Raw genomic sequence first — 8571 nt, forward strand, 5'->3', positions numbered from 1 at the left:
TAAGGAAACCCAGCAGGTTGCATCAAGTCTCTCCAAGCAGCATTCACTCCTCCTGAAAGAGCGTAGAGCCACAGTGGACAGTCGTGTTGACGGCTTTGCAGCAATCCCTCATACTGAGCATGCATTAAGCGACAGTGGAGAGGAAAACTCCCCTTTAACAGGGAGGAAAACCTCCAGCAGAACCAGAACCAGGCTCAGTGTGAAAGGTCATCTGCCTCGACCCACTGGGGTTAGAGAAGACAGAGCAGAGACACAGAAAGCACAGAAGCACACATTGATCCAGGAATCTGTTCTACATTAGATGGTAATGGCGGATGATCTGTCTCCCCTGGATGATGTCACAGTTAACAGAACGCCAGACCAGGAGTACCTCCTGATGTCCTCCAGCAGCCTAAGCCTATAGCAGCATAACTATAGAGGTAGCTCAGGGTAACATGAGCCACTCTAACTATAAGCTTTGTCAAAGAGGAAAGTTTTAAGATTAGTCTTAAAAGTAGACAGGGTGTCTGCCTCACGGACCAAAACTGGGAGTTGGTTCCACAGGAGAGGAGCCTGATAGCTAAAGGATCTGCCTCCCATTCTACTTTTAGAGACTCTAGGAACCACCAGCAGACCTGCAGTCTGAGAGCGAAATGCTCTGTTAGGAACATACGGGGTAATCAGAGCTCTGATATATGATGGAGCTTGATTATTAATGGCTTTATACGTTAGAAGAAGAATTTTAAATTCTATTCTTGATTTAACAGGAAGCCAATGAAGGGAAGCTAAAATTGGAGAAATATGATCCCTCTTGTTGATTTTCATCAGAACTCTTGCTGCAGCATTTTGGATCAGCTGAAGACTTCAAACTGCATTTTGTGGACTTCCTGACAAAATAATTACAATAGTTCAGCCTTGAAGTAACAAATGCATGGACTAGTTTTTCAGCATCACTCCAGGACAGAATAATTCTAATTTTGGCAATATTCCCAGGTACTCATCTTTACCATTTCTCTGGCTTGTTTAGATTAAACGTGTTAAAGAACAGTTTCTGTTTTCAGGGTCATTTCCTACAAAATAAGTACTCAATGTGTGACCACTTCTCCAGGGTAAAAGGACCGGCAGGGTGCAGAGGCATTTAACCTCTGACAGGGGACGGTAGCTTTTACAACTGAAAACCACCCAATTTACTCAAAAAGTAAAGGTTTGCAGGACATTTTGATTCCGGTAGATAAATTCAGCTACATATCCTATGTTTTCCGGAAGGCAACTTGTTATCATTGTGCAGTCTGTATAGAGCTCCATGTACCCAAGAACCTTTAAATGAAAATACACGTTATTTCTGCCAGTAGAGCACAAATATGTAAATATCTTATTATTACAACCATTTGTTTCCATGTCTAGCTCTCATTGCACCACAAATTAATGAGTCATCAAAAAAAATATGTAACATCCTTCAATCAAACTCAAAACCACGCCTATATTTCACACCTGTCAAAAAGTGACAGCCGGAAGTCCCGCCTTCCACTTCCGGCGGAAGTCCCGCCTTCCTTAACCGGATGTTACGTCACATCCTTAACCGGAAACCCCACCTTCTACTGTAACCGGATGTTCCGCTTTCTACCTCCAGGGGTCGCTGTCCCGGCCCTCGGGGAAAAAAAAAAAAAAAAAAAAAAAAAAAAAAAAAAAAAAAAAAAAAAAAAAAAAAAAAAACTGCCCCCCTACATCCGGAGTTCACCCACCCACCCCCACATCCGGAGTTCACCCCCACCCCCACAGCCGGAGTTCACACCCACCCCCCACATCCGGAGTTCACACCCACCCCCCACATCCGGAGTTCACACGCACCGCCTTCACCCCAGCCCCGGTTGTCATAATATCAGGCCCTCTCTCAAGCCTCAATAGTGATTGAATCCTTTTCAACATGGCGTCAGGAAGAACCAGCATTGAACCCATCATTGCTGAGACACCCGTCACTATCTGGCATGATCAGAGCGATTTTTGGCAAGCTCAGCATACCCCTCACAAGGCTACGCTGTTTTTATGCAGAACTCAGATGCCTCCGAGCCAGCGTCTGCAAGAACAATGGTCTTTGGAGCCCTATGGAGCCCGCGGTAAATGGGGGTACGTCTTCAAATATGAAACCGGGGAAATGTACCTCTTTCAATTGGATGATGAAGGTGACGAGCTGCATACTATCAACTCCTTGGGCATGCTGACATCAAACGATTGGGCTGTTCTGAAACTCGTCATGCTTCGCAAACTAGCCCCTGAAGAAGCGAATCCAGCAGCAGGCCCTTCAGTGAGACGAAAAACTAGCTTCATCCGACTAAACCCCCAAGAACCTATTCCAGCAGGGCCCTCTGTGAGACAACAAGTCGAGGATGGAATCAAGGATTCACCCCCCGCTAAACGGCCACGTCAACAAGTCGAGGATGGAATCAAGGATTCACCCCCCGCCAAACGGAGCAAACAGCCACGTCAACAAGTCGAGGATGGAATCAAGGATTCACCCCCCGCCAAACGGAGCAAACGGCCACGTCAACAAGTCGAGGAAGGAATCAATGATTCACCCTCCGCTAAGCGCTGCAAACGAGTGCTGACCGACCTGAATGAAATTGACAATGATTCAGGAAATAGGATCTTCTCAGCTACTTGGCAGTCGAAGACGGGGGTTAGCGGTCGATGGTTTTTCCGTGCAAGTCTCAAAAAGGCTCAAGATAAAACACAGACGGTTATGTTCATGCTGGATTATTATAATTCTCAATGTGGAGTCTTCAGGACATTGCTAGCCATTCCCTTTGATGCCTGGCGTGATAAGATGATTGCAATATCAGACCAGATTTCAACGCTTTTTCGCGATTGCCGCAACTGGAAGGACATTTTGGGGGTCAAGAAAGCGCTTGCATTTTAGACCCACCCCTCACAACTGCCAATACCACCCCTTCAACGTTAACCACGCCCTTCTCTGTATATAAATAGCACGGGTCCCTGGACGACGACAAATTGCCCCCGGAGCTGTACCCCTCTCCTTCAACCGCAGCCTCACCAAGAGAAACACCATGAAGTGGTCCGGATCTCGCCCTGAAGGCCTCGACCTATACCAAGAGATCTTTGTTTTAAGGAGTGACAATTCCGTGTTTACTCCCTCGCTACCTCAGATGGCGACCGTGGATGAAGATTCACCAGCGCTTTCCCAAGACCTGCCCTGTGGCCACGGAGATCCGACACCCCCGATGGAGCAAGCCCTTGAGAGTCAGAGGGAATCGGCCTCGGCACCCCCGTCGCCACCTGCGGACACGCAAGCCCTTGAGAGTCAGAGGGAATCGGCCTCGGCACCCCCGTCGCCACCTGCGGACACGCAAGCCCTTGAGAGTCAGAGGGAATCGGCCTCGGCACCCCCGTCGCCACCTGCGGACACGCAAGCCCTTGAGAGTCAGAGGGAATCGGCCTCGGCACCCCCGTCGCCACCCTGCGGACACCCTGCCAGACGATGAGAGCGGCGCAGATGAAAACGATGGGTGGATTCGCTTCGGTTTCATCAAAGCGGTGAAAACTGTGCTGTATCGCCTTTTGACCGCTGCGATCAGACAATACATGCACGAAATGTGTTACGGAAGCGTTAATAACCGTCCTAGTCAAAAAGAGCATGGACGCTTGAAGCTGCTTGAGAACGAGCTCTACGAACATAACTACTATGGTATATTGCGAGTACTTTATAACGAACGTTTCATGGATGCAGTTCAACAGTTTCTAGCCGCTCGCAACATCCATCATGACAACGAGGCTGTTAATGCTGTCATACAAGCGTATCTGTATGAATTAACGATGGTGAAGCGTGTATTTAATACAATATATGGCGGGTATGATCGGCTGGTTGAAGAAAACTGTGAACTAAAAGAACAACTTGATGCCATCACAGACTACTGGCGAGGGTCTTGAAACCAATGCATACATGTTTTCTCATGTCTTTTTATATATTAAACTAGTTAGTGACATCGTATTAAAAAAGAGTGTCTGTTTTATTTTCTACATCTTTTCTTTATGTATATAAAAATGTTTTTTTTTTTTTTTTTTTTTTCTTTTACAATTACTTAGTGGTATAATAAATGAATGTAATTTCTTTCCTGATTATGTTAATAAAAAATATATAAACCCTGAATACAGACGTCTTCTCCTTCATTTAGCATCACTACATGTATGTGGTAAGGTATGGCTGAAGAAAAGTTAATGAAACGTGTATATTACACACCTGCCCACCCTGGTTCTTTTGGCGGAGTAGATAGATTACAGAGGGGTATGGAAAGTGAAACTGGTAAGAAGGTCCCAATTGAAAAGGTTCGAGACTTTTTATCAGAACAAGATGCATATTCTTTACATAAACCAGCGAGAATAAGATTTCCTAGAAATAGAGTGTTCGTCACCAGACCTCTAAAACAGTTTCAAGCAGATCTTTGTGATATGCAGAGTTTATCCAAAGAAAACGACGGCTACAATTATTTATTAACCGTTATTGACGTATTCTCCAAAAGAGCCTACGTCAGAGTTTTAAAAAGGAAAACAGCGTCCGATGTCGTAACAGCTTTCGAGTCTGTTTTAAGGGAGAGCGGGGTTCCAAAGAAACTTCAAACTGATGACGGTAAAGAATTTTTCAACAAATCATTCAGAGCGTTAATGGATAAAAACGGAATTGAACATTTTTCCACAGCTAGTGAAATAAAAGCCTCGGTGGTTGAGAGGTTTAATCGTACGTTAAAATCAAGAATGTGGAGATATTTCACAGCAAACAACACTCTCCGCTATGTAAACGTGCTTCAGGATCTGGTCAAAAGTTACAACCACAGCTATCATTCGAGTATTAAAATGGCCCCTGTGGAAGTCATTGCTACTAACGTTTTTCAGGTGTTTCAAAATTTGTACGGGACCAATTCCAAACGCTGCACAAAACTCAAGATGGCGTTTAAGCAGGGTGATCATGTCAGAATATCGAAAGTGCGTGGAGTGTTTGACAAAAAATATGAACAGAGTTTCACGGATGAAATCTTTACAGTTACAGAAGCGTTACAACGATCGCCTCCCGTATTCAAGCTGAAAGATTTAGACGGAGAACCCGTCCGAGGTTCTTTTTACACGGAGGAGCTTCAAAAGGTAAAAATGTCGAAAAACAAAATGTATCAAGTGGGTGAAATATTGGGCAAACGCACCGTTCGGGGGGTCAGACAGGTCTTAGTACGATGGAAAAATTGGCCTGAGAAATTCAACACCTGGGTGAAAGCCGATGACCTGCGTGATGTATAAAGCAAGATGCTGCTCTCCGGAGGGTTGAGATTGCACCATGGATCGTATGGCCGAGGACCAAGGGTTTCATCTGACGCTACCATCCAATGCAAGCGTTGATGTTTTTAAGGATAATAGCATATCTAGTTTCCGGGTGGATTTAGCCGAACCTATTAATTTACAAGGTCACTGGCAGGTGGCTTTAACGGAGGTTTCATACCCTCACACATGGCATAACGTCCCCTCAGAAAATGCTTATTTTGAATGGCGGAAAGCGGATGAGGAAAAATTCCAGCGCGTACAGATTGGAAACGGTTACTACAGTAATTTGAATCAGCTTATCACAGAGATTGAAGCCCATCTGAGAAAGATAGATTCTGATATTTATTTCAAAGTCAACCGAACGGCCAATATACTCCAATTTCAAGCCGGAGCTCAGAACCACCTACGTTTTCCCGCTCCAATTGCATACATGCTTGGAATGGAACCAGGAAAATGGGTCAAATTCGACCACTGGCACGCCCCTAACCCTATCGATTTTAGGGCTGGGTTCTACCATCTGTTTTTATACAGCGACGTTGTTGCCTCACAGATGGTGGGCGACATTCATGCACCGCTATTGCGGACCGTTCAGGTCCGAGGTTCTTTTGGGGATGTTATAACTGAAATCTTCCATAAACCGTACTATATTCCTGTCGCCAAGAAACACATTGAGAATATACAAGTTGAAATTAAAACGGATCAGAACACCCCGGTGAAATTTACTTACGGAAAGTGCATTGTGAAGCTGCATTTCAGACCCGCTGCCTCACATCGAGCGTTTAGATGAAAACAGAATATGCATATAAAAAAACACCGGACTGCGGCTGGAATCATTCATAGCAGTGCTTTCAGTCGTATCAGCACCGCTTAAGCGCTGTAAAACGCGAGAAGGAAAATAAATAAAAAATCTAGAAAACATGGTTTTCCTGAGAGAGGACCCACACCGTTTCATATCCTATTACCAGAGCCAGGTCGGGGGCGCTTTACCAGGTTTCTATGGCGCTCCTGTTATGTACGGGCGGGGGATTGGATCCATATTTTCAAAACTATTCCGTTTCGTATCGCCCCTAGTTAAATCCGGCTTCGCGATAGCGAAACCCCATCTGAAGAGGGCGGCCACAAACATTGCTTCAGACGTCATAGGTAAAGCAATGACCAAAATAACAGGTGTGAATAACCAGGAGGGGTCAGGGGTGATGGTTTTGTCGAGAAGGGCTAAAAAGCGACCTCCGGGGCAACGTGCGCAACGTGCTTGGCGCTCACATAAACTCGCACCGCGGAGGAAGAAGAAGCCAGTTCGCAACAGCAAGCCTAGGAGTAGGAAGTCTGCTGCGAGCAAGGATATATTTAACTGATTTAGTATTTTAATTAAAAAACCAATCATGGCTCTTTTACATCAGAAATCATCAGAATGTACCCTGGCCGAACTGGATCTTTTCACGGTCCCTATGACTCAACTATCTGTGGAAGATAAGATTTACACCGAAATACTACCGGTGTCAGCTATTACAGACACGGGGCCTATTGAGTTCTTTATCCCCGGAGATGGAGAAAAATACCTGGATCTGAACGACACCTTGCTTCATGTTCGTCTACAAATTACCAACGCAGACGGGAGCAACTTGGCTAATGATGCAGCCGTCGGACTGATAAATTACCCTCTGAATACAATGTTCAGTCAATGCGACGTTATGCTGGGAGATAGGTTAATTTCACAGAGTAGCGCGACTCATCCTTACAGGGCCATCATTGAAACGTTACTCAATTATTCAGAAGATACTTTAAAGAGTCAATTTAGCGCAGGTCTCTTTTACAAGGATACAGCTGGAGCAATCGATTCTATTGTTATGTCAGATGGTCCTAACTTGGGTATGAACCGCAGAGCTTCATTCACCGCTAATTCAAGGGAATTACACCTGATGGGACCGCTTCACGCTGATATATTCTTTTGCGAAAGACTCCTATTAAACTCTGTCGACATGAGAGTTAAATTGACCAGAGCTAGCGATGCATTCTCTCTGATGGGACCTCGTGATTCAACCTTCCGACTGAAAATTCTAGGGGCTTCTCTATTTGTGAAAAAAGTTTCAGTCTCCCCGGCTATCCGGCTCGGTCACGCTTCAGCATTAATGAGAGGAAACGCTCTATATCCACTTTCCCGCGTGAACGTGAAAACATATTCTATCCCAGAAAATTCCAGGATATGTACACAGGAGAATCTGTTTCTGGGTACTTTACCGCGATACATAGTTTTAGCTCTGGTTGATCATGAAGCGTTCACAGGCCGGAGAAGCATGTCACCTTTCAACTTTAAGCATATGGATGTAGAATATTTAGCTCTCTGCAAAGATGGCAGACAGGTGCCTGCCAAAGCGTTTCAACCTCAATTCAATAATGGTATTTCAGTGAGGGAATATTACAACATGTTCACCGCTACAGGTCGTCATTTAAAAGACCTTCCTTTAAGCATTGCTCGTGAGGAATTTAACGAAGGCTACTCCCTGTTTGTTTTTAATCTGAGCCCGAGTGAGGACGCTGACGCTCTATCCCCGGTGTGTAATGGGAATTTGAGACTGGAAATGAGGTTCCGAGTTCCTTTGCCTCACACTACCACCCTCGTTGTGTACGCATGTTACGATTCAATTTTGGAAATCGACTCAAAAAGGCAGGTCTTGGTGGATTTTTATTAAAAACATGGATAACCACCAAATCGAGAATTTGATGCATCATCTCCTGGGGGATTTATTTCACGGCGTCTGGGCATCTGATCAACTCCCCCTGCTGAAGCGCACATACAAAGGACCGGCCTATTTCATCGTAAACACTCATCCTTCACACATGCCTGGAGAACACTGGCTAGCTTTGACTCTGGAGAATGATCAAGCCACCTTTTTCGACTCTTATGGATTCAGCCCTGATTTTGAATTTTATCCACCAAGCATAGTGACATTTTTGAAAGATAGATCCTCTAAAATATTGTATCATAATCGTCAACTTCAAGACACTCTATCCGTCGTGTGCGGTCATCACTGTGTTTATTATCTGTGTCATAAAGCCTGTGGGCTTTCAGTGCATGACATACTGGCTACCTACCGCGATGACGTTTATGAAAATGATGTCATGGTTTATGATTTTGTGAAAAAGTATCAGAATTGTAATAAAAATAGGGCCTCGTGCTCGTTTATTCACGGAACCTGCTCTTTACAAATGTTTAAAGATTGTTACAAGCTGTAACTTGTCTAAAATAAAAACACTGTTCACATGAATAATTTT

General features: G+C 44.7%; 1 protein-coding gene across 3 annotated transcripts in view; it reads left to right on the top strand.

Annotated features, from left to right (window-relative positions):
• nlgn2a (neuroligin 2a) overlaps window positions 1-8571 on the top strand; it is a 331395-nt gene that overhangs the window by 122918 nt on the left and 199906 nt on the right. The gene's annotated exons all lie outside the window — the stretch shown is intronic.

Source organism: Fundulus heteroclitus, chromosome 14 (genome assembly GCF_011125445.2).
Source record: "Fundulus heteroclitus isolate FHET01 chromosome 14, MU-UCD_Fhet_4.1, whole genome shotgun sequence".
NCBI lineage: Eukaryota > Metazoa > Chordata > Actinopteri > Cyprinodontiformes > Fundulidae > Fundulus > Fundulus heteroclitus.